We start from the raw sequence: 20,118 nt of genomic DNA on the forward strand, positions 1-20,118 counted from the left end.
GTATATCTTTCCATCTGTTTGTTTCATCTTCGAGTTCTTTCATCAACATATTCTAGTTTTCTGAGTACATGTCTTTTGCCTCCTTAGGTAGGTTTATTCCTAGGTATTTTATTCTTTTTGATGTGATGGTAAATGGGAATGTTTCCTTGATTTCTCTTTCTGATCTTTCATTGTTAGTGTATAGCGATGCAACAGATTTCTGTGTATTAATTTTGTATCCTGCAACTTACCAAATTCATTGATGAGCTCTAGTAGTTTTCTGGTAGCATCTTTAGGATTTTCTATGTATAGAATCATGTCATCTGCAAACAGTGACAGTTTTACTTCTTCTTTTCCAGTTTGGATTCCTTTTATTTCTTTTTCTTTTCTGATTGCCATAGCTAGGACTTTCAAAACTATATTGAATGATAGTGGCGAGAGTGGACATCCTTGTCTTGCCTGGTCTTAGAAGAAATGTTTTCAGTTTTTCACCATTGAGAATGATGTTTGCTGTGGGTTTGTCATATGTGGCTTTATTATGTTGAGGTAGGTTGCCTCTATGCCCACTTTCTGGAGAGTTTGTTTTAAATAAAACAAATTGGTTTTGTTTGTTTTAAATAAATTGGTGTTGAATTTTGTTTTAAATAAAAGTTTAAATAAAAGTTTGTTTTAAATAAAACAAATTGGTTTTGTTTGTTTTAAATAAATTGGTGTTGAATTTTGTCAAAAGCATTTTCTGCATCTGTTGAGATGATCATGTGGTTTTTATTCTTCAATTTGTTAATATGGTGTATCACACTGATTGATTTGCAGATATTGAAATCCTTGTATCCCTGGGATATTTCCCACTTGATCATGGTGTATGATCCTTTTAATGTGTTGTTGGATTCAGTTTGCTAGTATTTTGTTGAGGATTTTTGCATTTATGTTCATCAGTGGTAAATGGCCTGTAATTTTCTTTTTTTGTGGTGTTTTTTTCTGGTTTTCATATCAGGGTGGCCTCATAGAATGAGTTCGGGAGTGTTCCTTCCTCTGCAATTTTTTGAAATAGTTTCAGAAGGGTTGGTGTTTTCTCTTCTCTAAATATTTGATAGAATTCGCCTGTAAAACCATCTGGTCCTGGACTTTTTTTTGTTGGAAGTTTTTGAATCACAGTTTCAATTTCAGTACTTTTGATTGGTTTGTTCATATTTTGTATTTCTTCCTGGTCCAGTCTTGGAAAGTTGTACCTTTCTAAAAAAAAATGTCCATTTTTTCTAGTTTTCCATTTTATTGGCATATATTTGCTTGCAGTAGTCTCTTACAATCCTTTGTATTTCTGTGGTGTCAGTTGTTAATTTTTCCTTTTTCATTTCTAATTTTATTGATTTGAGCCCTCTCTCTTTTTTCTTGATGAATCTGGCTAAAGGTTTATCATTTCAGAGAACCAGCTTTTAGTTTCATGATCTTTCCTTTAAAAAAGATTTTCCCACATGTCTTTTACACACTGCCTGTTTTCCCCCCGTTTTTTCCCTCTGTGCTTCAGTTTGAGTATTTCTATGGATATTTCCTCAAGTTTTCTTACATTGTGTTTTGAAGTTCTCTAATTTCCATTTGCTTTTCTGTTGAAATTTCCATCTCTTCATTCTGCTATTTTTGCTTCTAATTTCTCTAACATTTTAATTTAAATTATTTTAAAGTCCTTTTTAAAAAACTCCAATATCTGGCTCATCTGTGGAAATATTTTTTAAACTTGATTATTTGATATAATTTTGCCCCTTTTCACATGTCTAATAATTTTGTTGCATGCCAGACATTATATATAAAGGAACTTTAGAAACTCTAGATGATGCTTTCTTTTTCCAAATAGATTCCCTTTTCCTTGTCATATAGGTGAGATGGAATTTCAATTCATTTAATTCTTTCTACTTACTTAATTCTCTGACGTCTTAATTTTTTTTTCTTTGCTGTAGTGGGAATGTGGTCTGACATAATTTACTGCACTCTACTGAGAACCAAAGTCTCATTTAGGCCCCATCTGGATTTTTTTAAGCTTAAGCCTAGGTAACTGTCCTTATACTTTCTATGGCACAGTGACTGGTATCACTAAATATATGGTGACTAAGATTTTGATTTGGGAATTATATAAAAATACAGAAGGCAGTTGAGAACATGTGAGTTGATTAGTTTTGTAACAGAGGAATGTTAATTCAGGATATATTTGTTGGATACATAATGAGTGTCAGTCATTCTACAAAGCACTGGGAATTAAAGGTGACTAAGACAAAAATATCTGTACTCAAAAGCTTAGTAGTCTTAAGGGATGGGGGAAAGACAAGCACATTAATTAGAAGCTATAATACAGTTATTGCAAGGGTGTCAGGAGATCTTCCCAGAGCTAGCAGCCCTTAAACTGATTTGTAGGGAACAAGAAAGAGTTTCCTGGATTGTGTTGGGTAAGAGTATCCTAGTTTTGAAGGAACAACACTTATGAAATGGTGGTTTGGGAGCCTTTCTTCAAGGTCCTTGTGACTAGAATTCATTTTGGAGGAGGAGATAAGGTAGAAAGACATGTAGGAACCAAGTAGATCCTACCTTTTAATGATGAATGAGTGCACATGTGCGTGTGTGTGTGTGTGTGTGTGTGTGTGCCTCAAGTGTCTGGCATTGTATACAAAGTTGTGTTTAGGTATGTATAATTTTCTCAGAAAGAACCAGAAACATTTATTAGCTACTTAAAGAGGTCTTTGACCTCCAAAAACGTTAAGAGCTAGTTCATGTGTAATTATATAGCCATTGAAAAATTTAATGCTTGAAAGATACATATTTTTAGAAAGTATACTCAAGTAGCAGCAAGGAGGATTGAGTAGGAAGAGGATAAACTGGAAGTAGGTAGACCACTTATGAGATTATTGCAAGAGGTCATATCAAAGATGGGGACCTGAGTCAGATTAGAGAAAATGGGGAGAATTTCATGGCTTTGAAAGTGATTTTAAGACATAGAATTGACTTGATTTGGTGGCAAATTTGATGTGGGGGGTGGGCAAGAAGTTAGTGCTATTTTCCAGAGTAATTTAATTGGAATTGTTAGGGTGGATTCCAGATTGCACTGTATATATTTGAAGGTAGACTACCTAAAAAAAACTTGTTTGTAAAGTTAATGAGAGAGTACAGTAGCTGGGGCAGGGGTATGGGTGGGTAGGTAGTTAATTTGGATGTTAGAATGCTTTAAATATGTTTATATACCAAGGTCAAGGAGACAATAGGAAGAGGAATGATGGAATGAGGGAGTGTTAATTGATGGAACAAGATCTCAGAGGTGACAGAAGGAAATGGGACCAAAATCATGGTTGAAGAAATTAACAATAGATAGATGGGTGATAGATACTGAAGGAAGGAGAGGATCTACTATCTATCCCTCTATCTACTATCTATCCCTCTATCTACTATCTATCCCTCTATCTACTGTTAATGATGATAAGAAATGTAAGACAAGGAGTGGATATAAAACTGGGAAATTCTACTTAATTTTCAACTTTTTATACAGAGAAGATAATCTGATAATGAAAAAGATAGAGATCATGGGGTTTAGAGAAAATAGTAAATTTATTCATTTTTAAAACATTTATCAGCAGCCAGACACTGTATTAAAAGCTGAGATACAAAAATGAGTAAGAAAGTTGCTTCAAGGGGTTCATAGTAGGTGATGAGGGAGAAGTTACTTAATCCTAACAGATAATTATAGTAAATACGGAAAGTGCTAAAATAGAGATATACCTTTCATATTATGCAAGCATGGGGGAGGGACAGCCAAACTAGCCCAGAGTGGTGGTGGAGTTACTGCAATGGAAGAAGTGAAGCTTTAGCTAAGTCTTAATAGAAGAGTAGGAATTAGGGAAGAAAGTGGCATTCTCAGTCAATGCCCCTTGTAAGAGTTGGAAAGATGAAACAACATAATTTTGAGAGGAATTCCAAGCCATGAAATGAAAGGAGGGGTTAGAGAAGTAAGTGCATAGGGAGATAGTGTCAGTTGAACTAAACAGAGATTTTAGTTGATGTGGCTGTTTTATGATCTGGAGGAAATTTCTTATCTCCTCAAGAACCACTAAGAGTTCATGGACCAGCTTTGGTCCATGGCCCATTCTTTGGATAGCACTGATCTGGGGAGTATGTTGCATTAAGGAAGGCTAAGAGGAGAGTTACTGGAATGTCTTCACACATGTACTCAGAGAGATGAAAAGTTCTCGGGAAAGAGAAGTTTAATGTTAGAGCAAGGTCCAGAGGAGGCTGGTGAGGAATAGGACTGGGGAGCAGGTTGTGGGATTCAAGAACATTTGGAATTGCTACTGTGGCAAGTAAGAATGTAAGGGACCTAGAGTGCTAGGAGCAGTGGTGTCATGTTTAAATTGGGTCAAGAATGGTGGTCTGAGGATGAGTGTGATAGAGACACAAGTAGGCCAAGAGTATGAGAAAAAATGGGTATTGATATAAAAGAAGAAATGGGTTCTGGTAACTGGGATGGAAGTGAAATTAAGGAGGAAACTGAAAATTGTGAGAAATGTGAGAAACAAGGGACTGGAAGTATTAATGATATCTAAGAGCTTATGTAGAAGTAGGGGAAGGATAAAGCTGAGACTAATGGAGGTTTTGGTCAGAGTGAGAAATTAGAATTAAAGATGAACTTCAGAAGTGGAATAATTCTAGGTGATGGCAAATGTGGTCACAACAGTGAGTTGCTGAAGGGGACTAGAGACAGTCAGCTAAGTTCAGGAGCCAACGAAAGCTTCTACATGGGTGTTAAAGTCACCAAGATGATGGTAGAATATGGAGTAAAAGGAAAGATATAGGTCAGATTAACAGGGGAAGTAAATGGTGGTTTTCACTGGGAAAGTGGCTAATCAGAATCATCTGGGAAGATTTTTAAACTATACAAATTTGATCCCAAAGCTAAGGCTGTTACTGGGTTTAATAGAACCCACTGTCATGGAGAGTGGTGGATTCAGATAAGTCTGAATCTTAAAAAGGAAGAGAGCTTTTTCTCCAGTCTGAAATTGGTATTGGGGAATGCCCATCTCTCTTCTCCTGACACCTATCACTCCCTGTTCTTTTCATTATAGGGGATCAGAGAATGGTTAGTGGGCACTAGAGAGGGCTAGCCAAGTAAATGCTTTCCTCAGAAGTTCAGATTTTAATGGAAAGCAAGGGGAAGCAATAGGGTGAAGGAGTGTCCAGTAATGAGGTTGAGGAGATTTGTTTACAATTGGAACATTAGATTATAAGGCTGCAGAGGCATTATTTTACATCAAACTTGATGTAATAAATTTAAAGGACCTAGTAAGACATTGGGCGAATCGCCTTTCATCTTGCTCCCAGGGGACATAATTTATATTTAAGAACTTGTAGCCTAGTTTGAGTTTTTCTATGTTTTAAAGTGCTTTCTTTTAAGGGATAACAAATTATAATTTGAGAATATCATCTGAGGCAAACATTTCATATTTTAGTGTTGAATATGATTGATTTAAGAAATTGTTTTTTTAGCTTATCCTTTTAGAATGCAAATATGCTAAAAGGTGAAGTATGTTGGCTATGGGTAATGATCTTATTTAAAACTTTTATGTATGTTCTTACACTTTCATTTTTGTTCTAAAATTAAGAAAAAAAACCTTCATACTGCTAAAATATTTTCTTTGTTTTTGATAAAGACATAAAATGACAGCACATAGTTATTTTTTTAGATTGCAACAGCTGTGAAAAAGTTCAGTGTCCTGAATCCACTTTTGATTTTTAGTGGTAACTGCTTAAATCCTTGAGTTTTAAGTACAGTAATGAAAGGAAAGCATATGATTCATATTTTAAGTGAATTGGGAGTACATTTTGGGGTATTTGCGAGCTATACTTTTTACTCTTATTTGAAATTTATAAAGTAATATATATATTACTTTTAGATTATTTGATGTAAGAGGAGTTGAATAATCTGTTTATCAGCCTAGAGGTAGGCACCAAGACAGAGCATTTGGGAGCTGATTAACAGGATTGTTCAATGAATCTGAAAATTTGTAATCAAACCTAGGTTTGATTTTATGTGGCAAGATTTTATTCATGCCTATACAAAAGTGAGAAGTATTATCAGAGTAGTTAAGATCACAGGCTTTGGTGTTAGCTGGACCTGGATCTGAATCCTGGTTTCACCATTCTCTATTTAAGTAATCTTGGGGAAAAAGTGACTAATTTGTCAAAGACTCAGTTTTATCAGAGGTAAAATAAGCAGAATATGGTACCTCCTTCACAGGGTATTTGTATGAATTAAACAATGCAATAGATATAAAGTGAAAGGTAAAATAGTAAGCACTCAGTTTCTTTTTAACTGTTTTTATTGGTGAACAAATAAAAGGTAAGGGAAAAAAAGGATATTTGAATTCTTGGTGAAATGTGTGGGATTTTGATGAGAAGATAATGGTCTGGGCATTATTTCTCTATACTGAAGAGATTATTAGGGGATTTAGATGGAGGGTGACATTAGTAGGGATCAATTTGTCTCCATGCATCCATCCCATTTTAGGGATTTATAATGGTTAATAGTGGTCATAGGTGGATGGTACAAGAAGTTTTTACTTTTTATTTTTTTCTGTGAGCTTTTCTAAATTTTATACAATAAACCAATGGGCTTATTGATTTCTGTTGTATAATGATTTGTTGCTATTGTTTCATCATGGTATAGTTTCACTTTAAAAAACCTCACAATACCTTGTGAACATTTCCCCATGTTATGAAATCATCGTTTTTTATTGTAAAATATACATAAGATAAAATTTATCATTTTAACTATTTTTAAGTTTCAGTACATTAAATACATTCACATTGTAGTACATGAAATAATCTTTTATAACATTACTTTTAATGGTTGTATGGTATTCCTTTCAATGGATGATGCTTTATTTAATCTATTAGATATTTAAGCTTCTGATTTTTTGTTATTACAATAAAACTGGACATTAAAAGAGGTTTGAAGAGGCTGATCTGGGGAATCAAAAGGATGTTAAATATTTTAGATATTTGGGGATTTCTATTGTAAGAGCAGGTAGGATGGCAAGGGCAAATAGTTATAGAAGGAAGTGATGACATATCATCCTACCATTTGTTCCATCCTTCCCAGCTCCAAATGGACTTTTTTTCTTTGGGTGACAGAGAAGATACTGAATGAAGAGAAAGAGGCAGAAATCAATCCTGGAATTTAATTGCCCTTTTTTCACTTTAAGCTACTTGCAGTTTGTTGTGTCTGTCACAGGCTAAGGGATATTTCTAAACTCATTACCATGTGGATTTAGAAGCTGGAATTTAGAAATGTTCCACATTTAAATTTAGCATATATTTAGTTACTAATTTTAGTCCAAACATTGAATTGGACCATATGTACTGACTTTGTTCTACTTACCTATATTGGAAAGAAGGGAACTGTCAGTGTTGAAAACTCAGTGTACTAGCAGCATAGTCTGAGCTCTGCAGTGTTTGACTCCTCTTTCAGAGGAATGTGTCGATTTGCTGTAAGTGATATTATTTTCAGTTTGTTTGACATTATGTTTATACCATAAATCTATATTTGATTGATTTCAATTTTCTAATAGGCCTCTTTGGGGTGGGTTTATTATAAGAACAGATAGTAAATCCCTGTTGGTTATATTCAGCTTATCAATTTTGTTATATAGGATTTTTGTTTTGACTTTAAATTATTTTTAGTGAATTTAATGCAATTTGATGAGTATAGAAATGTACCAAGAAAAAGCTCAGAATTCTATCATTTTTAGGTTAATATTTTATGATATTTCTTTGCAGTTTATGTGCATTTTTCATGTAGTTGAGAATATACTGTAATTGTATAATTTCACGTAACTTTTTCTTAAACATTATATCAAGCATTTCTCCATGCATATCAGTTCCATCCTGGCAGAAAATAGATGACACACCCACATGGGTAATCTGAAGAGAGTTTAATAAAAGGACTGTTTTAAAAGATGAGGGAAGAGGGAAGGAAACTGTAAGGAAGGGATAATATAGTATTGAGCATTTAAAATGTGGCTAGTCCAAATTCAGGTGTGCTGTAAGCTTAATATACATATTGGAATTCTAAGACTTACTATGAAAATAGAATGTAAAATACTTTTATTAATCATTTTTATGTTGATTATGTGTTAAAATGATGTTTTGGATATATTGTGTTAAATAAGATGTATTAAATTAATTATATCTGTTTCTTTTTAAACTGTGGCTAGTAGAAAAATGATAATGCAATCAATGTATATAATTTTATTTCTATTAGAAAATACTAGTATGGAGTATAGTATAAAGAGGTATCTCTAAGCCTGAAAAGGCCACAGAGGATTCTGTGGAAAGATCAGCTGATAGAAATCATACCCTTCAGTAGAGGTTTGCAGCCAATTTACAATGACCCAGAAAGAACCAAGTCGGAAGGAAGCCAGTAGGCATGAGAGCCAGTGGGTGCAGTCCGTATAGGTTGGCCTACCTGAAACCACAGTAGGCTAGAAAAAGAGAGTGAATCTGGCGGAGTCAATTGAAGATATGCAGCGTACCACCTCATCAAAACACTTTGCAAATACAGTTTTGCAAAGGATTTCACTTCGTGTATTATATTGTACTGTGAGTGTTGGGATAAGTTATACTGTAATCTGATTATGGGAATTATTTAGGATAGATAGTTTCATTCAAAATATATTGAAAGATAAACTGAGTTTTCAGTTTGAACAGCCATCAAGCCATTCACTGATAAGAGTTTTCTAAAGTGTACTCCAGATTTTTTAAATTGATAGAATTTTGACATTGCCTATTTTATTCCCATACCTAAAAGAACATTTTCTTTAAGAGTAATTTTTTTTTCCTATATATAAACGGATAGGGAGGCACACAACCTCGATTTTGTTGGGTTGCATTTCTTTAATTTGTTTCTGTTTATTCTTTTAATTCTGGGATTAATTGATAGCTTATTCATTTTAATGGAACTTGATCCTAAGATGATGAATATTACACTTTGAAATGGCACAGCATTTAAAAATGTAATTTTATTTATTAAAAGCACACATAAAACACTTGGTAAAATTTTGATAAATAGAAGACTTAAAAGGCCTTCTGGGACCTTTTATTTCACTTATCTAAACAAGAATTGAATGTCTATTTGACACGGTATGAACTACATTATGATTTTGACCTCAAGAAGAATACACTAGCACGATCAAAATCCTTTAACTTTGTTCTCAAATGGTTTGAGCTATGCCCCTACAATATATTGTTTACTTTGTATTTTTATCATAGACATTAAAATATAAACATCTGTTCAGTTCTAAAATCTAACACACATTCAAAATTAGTGGATCAACATTACTTTTGTAGTAAATATTTCAGAATTAAAAGTTTCAGTGGATGATTATTCTGATCATTGATATGTGTATAGAGACAAGACTCAGCTATAGGTCCTTTTAGGTTTGGTAATAGTTCCGAAAATGATCTGAGACTAAATAGTGATAATCCAGGTTCTCTGAAACAAACTGTTCCCTTGGAAATCTCAATTAGTATTTTCATAAGATATTACTACTTTTATTAACTTTTAATGTAATTAACCTTTTTCATGTAGGTAATATACTCATATATTCAGTAACCAAAACTATTAATTATAGAGTAAAATATCTCCTATGCTTGGCCCCTTCCGCACAGTTCTGACTCTCCTCAGGTAAACTTTCTTCTTAGTTTCTTAAGTTTCTTTCCAGAATTTCTTTATATATAAACCAATATGAATATAAATGCTTATTTTGTCACAAAGGGAACATGTTATACATACTGTTGCCATTTTTTCTTGCGTACTCGCCATCTGTTTCCTACATTTTTAATATGCCTGCTTTGTGGACTTCCTTACTTCCTTTTATTTATTTTTTTAATTCTTGGAGGAACATTTTGTCAAAAATTTAATCTGTGCTGTGGGATGATTCTCCCGACTATCGAACTTTGGTAAATGTCGCTGCTCTTCCTTTTGCCACTGTTGTGCCAGGTAGGATTCTGTGCAAGCTGATGATGGGAAATTGTAGTTGGGGTTGTTCCCATGGCCTCTGGGTTCCCAGGGAACTGAATTTCTCATTCTCTGGGGAAGTAAAATCCTTTACCTTAACAAGTGTCAATGGGTGAAATGACACAGTGTGTTCTATCTGCTTCTGTGTCAGCTTTTCCCAAAGAGTTGGTCATTGGTCTCTGCCTTTTTTAGTCCAGCTGGATATGGTTCTGGCTTTTAATGAAAGTGACGAGGCATTAAGGGATGAGCTGCCCAGGTACATTCAAAGTGATCACTGAGTCTGGCGAACCAGGCAACAGTGAACCGCCCATCCTTTAAAAATATATAGCGAAATTCATTGATAAGTTCTAGTAGTTTTCTGGTGGTATCTTTAGGATTTTCTATGTATAGTATCATGTCATCTGCACAAGGTGACAGTTTTACTTCTTCCTTTCCAATTTGGATTCCTTTGATTCCTTTTTCTAATTTGATTGCTGTGGCTAGGACTTCCAAAACTATGTTGAAGAAAAGGGGGGAGAGTGGGCATCCTTGTTCTGTTCCTGATCTTAGAGGAAATGCTTTCAGCTTTTCACCGTTGAGTATGATGTTGGCTGAGTTTGTCATATCTAGCCTTTATTATATTGAGGTTTGTTCCCTCTGTGCCCACTTTCTGGAGAATTTTTATCATAAATGGATGTTGAATTTTATCAAAAGCTTTTTCTGCATCTATTTATATTATCATACGGTTCTTATTCTTCAATTTGTTAATATGGTGTATCACATTGATTAATTTGCATATATTGAAGAATCCTTGCATCCCTGGGATAAATCCCACTTGATCATGGTGTATGATCCTTTTAATGTATTGTTTGATTCAGGCTGCTAGCATTTTGTTGAGGATTTTTGCATCCATGTTCATTCAGAAATATTGGCCTAGATACAAAATTAATATACAGAAATCTGTTGCATTTCTATACACTAACAACATATTATCAGAAATAAAAAGTAAGGAAATGATCTCATTTACCATCACATCAAAAAGAATAAAATACCTAGGAATAAACCTACCTAAGGAGGCAAAAGACATGTACTCTGAAAAGTATAAGATGTTGATGAAAGAACTCGAAGATGAAACAAACAGATGGAAAGATATACTGTGTTCTTGGATTGGAAGGATCAATGTTGTTAAAATGACCATACTACTCAGGGCAATCTATAGATTCAATGCAATCCCTATCAAATTAAGAATGGTATTTTTCACAGAACTAGAACCAAAAATTTTTAATTTGTATGGAAGCACAAAAGACCCCAAATAGCCATAACAATCTTGAGAAAGAAGAATGGAGCTGGAGGCATCGGGCTCCCTGACTTCAGACTATACTACAAAGCTACAGTAATCAAAACAGTATGGTAGTGGCACAAAAAACAGACACATAGATCAATGGAAGAGGATAGAAATCCAAGAAGTAAACCTACACTTGTATGGTCAATTAATCTACAGCAAAGGAGGCAAAAATATACAATGGAGAAAAGACAGTCTCTTGAATAAGTGATGCTTGGAAAATTGCACAGCTACATGTAAAAGAATTAAATTAGAACATTCTCTAATCCCATATACAAAAATAAACTCAAAATGCATTAAAGACCTAAATGTAAGTCTGGACACTATAAAACTCTTAGAGGAAAACATAGGCAGAGCACTCTTTGACATAAATTGCATCAAGCTCTTTTATGATCCACCTCCTAGAATAATGAAAATAAAAACAAAAATAAACAAATGGGATCTAATTAAACTTAAAAGCTTTTGCACAGCAAAGGAAAGCATAAACAAAACAAAAAGACAACCCTCAGAATGGGAGAAAATATTTGCAAATGAAGCAACTGACAAGGAATTAATCTCTAAAATATACAAACAGCTCATGCAGCTCAATATCAAAAAAACAATAACCCAATCAAAAAATGGACAGAAGATCTAAATAAACATTTTTCCAAAGAAGACATACAGATAGTGAAAAAGCACATGAAAAGATGCTCAACAGCACTAATTATTAGAGAAATGCAAATCAAAACCACCATGAGGTATAACCTTACACTGGTCAGAATGGCCATTATCAAAAAAATCTACAAACAATAAATACTAGAGAGGGTGTGGAGAAAAGGGAACCCTCCTACACTGTTGGTGGGAATGTAAGTTGGTACAGCCACAATGGAGAACAGTATGGAGGTTCCTTAAAAAACTAAAAATAGAACTACCAAATGATCCAGCAATCCCATTCCTGGGCATATACTGGGAAAAAAACATAATTTGAAAAGTTACATGCACCCCAGTGTTCATTGCAGCACTATTTACAATAGCCAGGACATGGAAACAACCTAAGTGACTATCAACAGAGGTATGGAAAAAGAAGATGTGGTACATATATAGAATGGAATATTACTAAGCCATAAAAAAGAACAAAATAATGCCATCTGCAGCAACATGGATGGACCTAGAGATTGTCATACTGAGTGAAGTAAGTCAGACAGAGAAAGACAAATATCATATGATATCTCTTGTAGGTGGAATCTAAAAAAGAGGGTAAAAATGAACTTATTTACAAAACAGAAGTAGAGTCACAGATGTAGAAAACAAACTTATGGTTACCAGGGGATAGTGGGAGGAGGATAAATTGGGAGATTGGGATTGACATATACACACTACTATATATAAAGTAAATAACTAATAAGAACCTGCTGTATAGCAGAGGGAACTCTACTCAATACTCTGTAATGGCCTATATGGGAAAAAAATCTAAAACAAAAAAAAGTGGATATATGTGTATGTATAACTGACTCACTTTGTTGCACACCTGAAACTAACACAACATTGTAAATCAACTATACTCCAATAAAAATTTTTAAAAAATGGATTAAAGACCTAAATATAAGACTGGATACTATAAAACTCCTGGAGGAAAACATAGGCAGAACACTCTTTGAAATAAATCCCAGCCAAATTTCTTTGGCTCCGTCTCCTAGAGTAATGGTAAGAAAAGCAAAAAAACCAAGTGGGACTTAATTAAACTTAAAAACTTTTCCACAGCAAAGAAAACCATAAACAAAATGAAAAGACAACCTCCAGACTGGGAGAAAATATTTGCAAACGATGTGACAAACAAGAGCTTAATTTCCAAAATATACAAACACATCATGTAGCTCAATATCAAAAAAACAAACAACCTGGTCAGAAAATGGGCAGAAGACCTAAATAGACATTTCTCCAAAGAAGACATCCAGATGGCCAACAGGCACAACATTACTGATTGTTAGAGAAATGCAAATCAAAACTACCATGAGGTTCCACCTCACACTGGTCAAAATGACCATCATGAAAAAGTCTACAAATGATGAATGCTGGAAGGGGTGTGGAGAAAAGGGAGCCCTCCTGCACTGTTGGTGGGAATATAAATTGGTACAGCCACTATGGAGAACAGTATGGAGGTTCCTTAAAAAAACTTAAAATAGAGTTACCATATGATCAAGCAATCCCATTCCTGGGCATATATCCAGAAAAGACGAAAACAGAGAAAGACAAATATCATATGATATCACTTATGTGGAATCTAAAAAATGATACAAATGAAACTTATTTACAAAACAGAAATAGACTCACAACATAGAAAACAAAATTATGGTTACCAAAGGGGAAGAGGGAGAAGTGATAAATTAGGAGTTTGGGATTAACAGATACACACTACTATATATAAAATAAACCAGGTTCTATTGCATAGCACAGGGAATTGTATTCAGTATCTTGTAATAACCTATAATGGAAAAGAATCTTAAAAAGAACCTTATAAATGTTTAACTGAATCACTTTGCTGTATACCGGAAACATTTTAAATCAAGTATACTTCAATAAAAGAATTATACAAAAATATATAGCTAAAAGTCACACTCTTAAATTCCAAATATAGCATTAATATCTGAATTCAAATTTGAGATAGTTAACTTCATATCTAAACTATAGTCGTTAGCTACTTTTAGAAAAAATCTGATATACAAATAAAACATAAATCATGTTACAAAGCATTTTCTTAGGAGCATGAGGATCTTGAAAGAGGATTGTATTTAAAAGAACTGGCACATTTTGGGAGTAGGGTAAATTTTAGTATTGAAAGAATTTATAATTTAACTTATATAGAGTCACTTAAACATTAGTAGAATTTTAATTTCTTTTTCCTTTTGTGCAAGGAATAGAATTAACATTTCCCAAAATATTCTTTAAAAATTTAAAAAATATTTTTACCAGAAGATGTTCTGCATAAAAAATTTCCATTTTCAAATGATTTTGCAAAACACTTAATATATCCCTCATTTGGAGATTTGAACTGTATATTATAGTATATTAAAGATAAAAGAAGTTGATGAGTAAAAAAAGCACTTTGACTTAACCCATTGTTTTCTAAACTTTATTGAAAAATTATGTAGGATCTATCAATATCCTGAAGAACTAAGATTGCACAGAATACACTTTAGTAAATACTGGCCCAGAAGATAGTCAGATGTCCTTTTATTCTACTTCTACCTACCTGGAAATTTTCTTTATTCAGCTGTGGATACCTTCCTTGCTATATGGATCCTGGGTTATAAGATCAAGGGAAAACTAACCTTTAAACTTGGTATGCTCTTTTCAAGGTCATCAGTGACTCTGTGATACTAAAGCCAGTGGTCATTTTTCAGTCAGCCCCATTTGACAGAGATGATCGCTCCTTTCTCCATAAAACCCTTTCTTCACTTAGTTTTCAGAATACCACATTCTCCTGGTTTACTTCCAATCACACTGGCTGGAATTGGAACGTGGAATATTCTTTATTTCTTTTGCTGGTCACTCCTCATCTCTCCAACCTCTTCTTGTTGGGCCATTCTAAGAATCAGTTCTTGTTCTTCTCTATATTTGTTCCCTTAGTGATCTCATCCAAATTTCTGGCTTTAAATCCTGTTTGAATTTGTTTCCTGACTCAAAAATCATATATTCAACCTAGACTCTTCCCCCCAAATCCACATCTGATTAAGTGCTTAATTGACATCTGGTCTTCAATATTGAACAAGTCCAAAATTAATTCCTGATTCCCCAACAAAACATTCTTCCCTGCACTTGTACCCTTCTTAGTTAATACAATTTGATCTTCATCCTCTCAGTTGCTCAGGTCAAAAACTTTAGGAGTCATTATTGACTTCTTTCTCTTACACCTTCAAATCCGTCTGCCAGCAGACCTATATTGGCTGTGCCCTCCAAAATATCCAGAACCTGTCTGCTCTCTGTCACCTCCCCTCCACCACCTGGCTCCAAGCACCTTCATGACTTTTCTGGATAATTACAATATCCTCTTAAATGGTTTCCCTCCTTCTGCTCTTGCCTTCCTAAAGTCCATTCCCACCAGGGAAATCTTCGAAAATGTCAGACAATATCATTTTTCTATCCAATACATACAGTGTTTCCTTAACTTATTTAAAGTCAAAGTCTTCTGTGGCCAACCAGACCCTATCTGATCTAGCTCCCCATTACATCTTTGGTTTCATCTACTTTTGCCTTGTCACTCACTCTGTTATAGCTATTAATAGACTTTTTTCTATTCCTCAATAACACCAGGTATATTCTCCACTTGAGGTCTCTGCTTTTGATATTTCCTCTGCCTGGGAAGTTCTTCTCCCAGATACTCACATGGATGGCTCTCATTGCTTAAATGTCACCTCAGAGTGGCCTCCTTTGAGGATTCTCTTAAATTATACCCTCTACCTTGGCATTCTATCTGCGTTTCTTGTTCTACTTTTTTTCATAGCACTTATTAGCTTATAATAGAGGATATATTTTACCTAATTTATTTATTGTCTGTCTCCTATCATTCCATGAGGGTAGGGATTTTTGTCTGAGTTGTACCTGCTATTCATCTAAGACTAAGAGTAGTGCCTGGCACTTACAAGTTTCTCAACAATATTTATTGAGCATGTGAATGAACGTATTCATTTGCATGGTCTTCATTGTTTTTAAGGTCATCAGATTCCCCTAAGTTGTTAAATAAGTCATGCAGTGTTAATATTGCAGTTTCAATAATTATGCTATAGTAATAGAGGGGGAAATGGCATGTCATTGTTTTCTAAGTTAGATTACTCAAATTTATAATCAATGCAATTGTGTTGTTTATGGCAAATTACCAGACTCTCATGTATCTTTATTGTCATAACTTTTTTGTTTTTATTAATTTTTTAAAATTGTATTTAGTTATTTACTTATTCATTTATTTTTGGCTGCGTTGAGTCTTCGTTGCTGCATGCTGGCTTTCTCTAGTTGTGGTGAGCAGGGGCCACCCTTCGTTGTGGTGCATGGGCTTCGCATTGCAGTGGTTTCTCTTTGTTGCAGAGCACAGGCTCTAGGTGAGCAGGCTTCAGTAGTTGTGGCACGCAGGCTCAGTAGTTGTGACTCGCGGGCTCTAGAGTGCAGACTCAGTAGTTGTGGTGCACGGGCTTAGTTGCTCCGCGGCATGTGCCATCTTCCCGGATCAGGGATCAAACCCGTGTCCCCTGCATTGGCAGGCAGATTCTTAACCACTGCACCACCAGGGAAGTCCAAAGTTTTTAATTTTTAAGGAGTCCAATTTTTCTGTTTTGTTGCTTGTACTTTTGTTGTCATATCTAAGAAACCATTGCCTAACTCACAATCACAGAGAGTTATGTCTGTGCTTCTTCCAAGAATTTAAAAAGCAGTTGTAGCTCTTACTTTTGGACTTTGATCCATGTTGAGTGAATTTTTTTGTATGGTGTAATGAAGCAGTCAAACCTTAGTCTTCTGTATGTAGATACCCAGTTGTTGCAGAAATATTTGTTGAAAAGATTGTTTTCCCCCATTTAAATGTTTTGATACCCTATGTTCCATTGCCCTATATGTCTATCCTTATTGGCAAAACCACACTATCTTGATTACCATAGCTTTGTAGTAAGTTTTGAAAACAGGAAATGAGAATCTTCCAACTTTGTTCTTTTCAAGTGTCTTTTGGCTCTTCTGGGTCCCTTGTATTTCCATATGAATTTAAAAATCATCTTGTCAATTTCTGGGGAACAAAAGGCAGCTGAGATTTTGAGATGGATTGTGTTGAATCTAGGCAGTTTGGGGAGTACTAACATTTTAATATTAAGTCTTTTAACCTATCAACACAGGATGTCTTACCATTTATTTAGTTCTTCAAACAAAGTTTTGTAGTTTGATTATAAATCTTGCACTTTTTTGTTACATTTATTCCTAAATATTCTTTTGGATGCTATTGTAAATGAAATTGTTTTCTTAATTTCATTTTTGCACTGTTCATTGATAACGTATAGAAATACAGTTGGTTTTTTGTATATTGCGTAAATTATGTTTTAACATCAAACCAACCTGATGCTAATGTGGAGAATATACTGAAAGAGAAACTTACGGTAGTATAATTGGCTTTCTTTGTGTACAGTTTATGGTGAAAGAGTGGGAGGCATAGCAGGAGCAGGATGAATTTTTGGAGTCAAAACTAAAAATGTTTTAAAAATTATTTTATAGTATTTCAGATTTTGCCTTGGTTGACTGGGTTTTAGCCAAATACTAAGGTGTTAGTTTGGTGAGTTTAAGTTGATATTAGGAAGTATGCAGCAGTAAAAAAAAAGAGATGACACATAAATAGAAGTGTTTTCCAGTTCCTTCTTGCAGCATGGCTAATAGGTGTTCTTGGAGAAAAACTAATCTGAAATAGTTGATAGGTGCTGTTATTGCCTGGAGTTGGGCCCACTTAAACAAACATTCTGTCTGTCAGCATTAATTGGTCTGGAGAGGGGAGACTGAGTCAAATACCAAAATCAACCCAGCTTCTGGCATATGGCAGTATTTTATCAGATTTTTCAGTGAATAGCTGTTGGACAAACATTTGCATGTGCCCCGTAATCAAGAGTAATCAAGAACCTGCTACCTACATAAATTCTTATATTCTACAGTGTTAATTACTGATAGGTTTTCAGAAAACTCCTCAGTTATTCAGACTCCGAGTATGTCCTTAGGAAAAACCAGATTTTTCCCACTAAGGGTTAACTTTTTAATACCAGAACTTAAATTTTTATCACTTTGGATGAAAACTTACTAAAATGTACTATGTACTTTTCTGCTTTCAAATGTATCACTAAAGTTGACAGTGTTTAATGACTCAAGCTCATCATCATTAACCTTGAGTAATGTGCTGAAGATATTATGTGTAAATGCAGGTATCAGAGATGTAAGCCCTCAAAGGGGAATTCACCTGAGTTGAGAAAGCATACCTACTTGGATTGAGTTTTCTTGAAAAAGTTCCAATTAACAGTTTTTTAAAAATTTAATAGCTTTATTGGTACATAATTCATAAAACATACAATTCACCCATTTCAAGTGTATAATTAAATGGTTTTTAGTATTTCAGAGTTGTGTGAAATCACCATAGTCGCCATAGTCAATTTTAGAACATTTTCATCAACCCAAGAAGAAACCCTGTACCCCCTAGCAGTCACTCCCACTTTCCCCCCAAAACTCAAGCCTACTTTGTTTCTGTATAGATTGTGTATTCTGGACCTTTCATATAAATGGAGTCATATAATAATGTGGCATTTATAATTGGCTTCTTTCACTCAGCAAATATTTTCAAGATTTGTCCATGTTGTGGCATGCATCGGTACTTCATTCCTTTTTATTGATGATGAATACTCCATTGTGTGTGTATGTGTGTGTGTGTATGCACACATTTATCCATCAGTTGATGAATATTTGATTATTTCTTCTTTTTGTTGTTTTTAAGTAATGTAAATCATTCATATACAAGTTTTTGTGTGCACCTATGTTTTAATTTTTTTTGGGTATATATCTCTTGGGTATATATTTCTCTTGGGAGTAAATACTTTTTTTCTGGGGGGGGGGTTATTTACTTTTTTCTCACAAAGGTGGAATGAGGCACCTACAATCATAAGACAACATAGGCAGTATAACATGGCTGCTTTTCTGTAAAATTAGTAGATGAAAGACTGAAGCTTTTTGTAAGTGGCTTTTCCTCCAGAATTTTACCATCTTTTTAAACTACTGTGGGGTTTTTTTCCACTCATCAGCACCATTTCAGAACATCATCTAAATACTATTATAAGATTGAAAGTCCTGGGTCTTACATGAATGGATCAGTTCTCATCAGGTATCTCTATATTTTGAATAACACCATTTTCATAGATTGAATTAGTGTGGTAACATGGGGGAGTAGAAAAATGGTAAAAATATTCCTAGTCACTACCAATACCTTGGGGTAAATTCTAGAATTGTGTTCTAAATTAATAGCTTTGATATCCATTGGTAAGCCTATAATTCTGAAAAGATCATTTAGTGATTACAAAAAGAACAAAATCAGTGACCATATCACTTATTAGGTTATCACTTAATATTTTATTTATCAAATATTTGAATGCCTGCTGGGTACTAGACCCCATGATTGGAATTAAAAAATGAATAGGGCATGGTTTATGCCCATGAGGAGCTGACAGCATAGTAGACCATATGTATATATACGTATCTCTCTCTCTCTCTCTCTCTCTATATATATATATATATATGTATATATATAAATCTGGTAGGAGTTATAATGATGTGATTCTTAAAAAATGGAATAGTAGGAGTACGTAGTGCATGTGAGAATATGGTATGAGTTTGAAAAGCCAAGATAAGGCCAACTTGGGAATATGTCTCCTAAATATTTGAGACCTTTACCGTGGGTTAAGGGGAATTGTCATTTGATTTTAAGCAGTGATCTGACTTATATTTTAGAAAAACAACTGGTGACAGTGACAGGGTAGAGAATAACCTGTAGAAGAGATGTGCAGGATGTATGTAAGAGATGTTTCTAAGGTATAATGAGCACCAGGTGCAATTTGATTAGATTTGTATGTAGAGGTGTGGTCAGAAATTGGAATAGATTTGGATGCAGAGATATTGTTAGATATTCTAAATTGCTTTGAGACAAGAAATACAGCTATTTTGGGGCCAAGTAAATCAGTCTTCTAGTTATGGGTTCAGTTGTTCAGCAGAATTTGTTAATAGTCTTGAACTT

The 20,118-nt window shown here is 34.3% G+C and overlaps 1 long non-coding RNA gene and 1 pseudogene across 2 annotated transcripts in view; both read left to right on the top strand.

Annotated features, from left to right (window-relative positions):
- LOC309658614 overlaps positions 1-20,118 on the top strand; it is a 136,024-nt gene that overhangs the window by 89,232 nt on the left and 26,674 nt on the right. The window lies entirely within an intron of this gene.
- The window catches only part of LOC309657014, a 41,979-nt pseudogene continuing 26,495 nt past the window's right edge, over positions 4,635-20,118 (top strand). The window contains exons 1-2 of the transcript in view: positions 4,635-4,787; positions 5,694-5,837. The product of the transcript in view is annotated as an uncharacterized misc_RNA (transcript). The remainder of the gene's footprint in view (positions 4,788-5,693; positions 5,838-20,118) is intronic.

This window comes from Balaenoptera physalus, assembly GCF_965194825.1.
Source record: "Balaenoptera physalus genome assembly, chromosome: 3".
Lineage (NCBI taxonomy): Eukaryota > Metazoa > Chordata > Mammalia > Artiodactyla > Balaenopteridae > Balaenoptera > Balaenoptera physalus.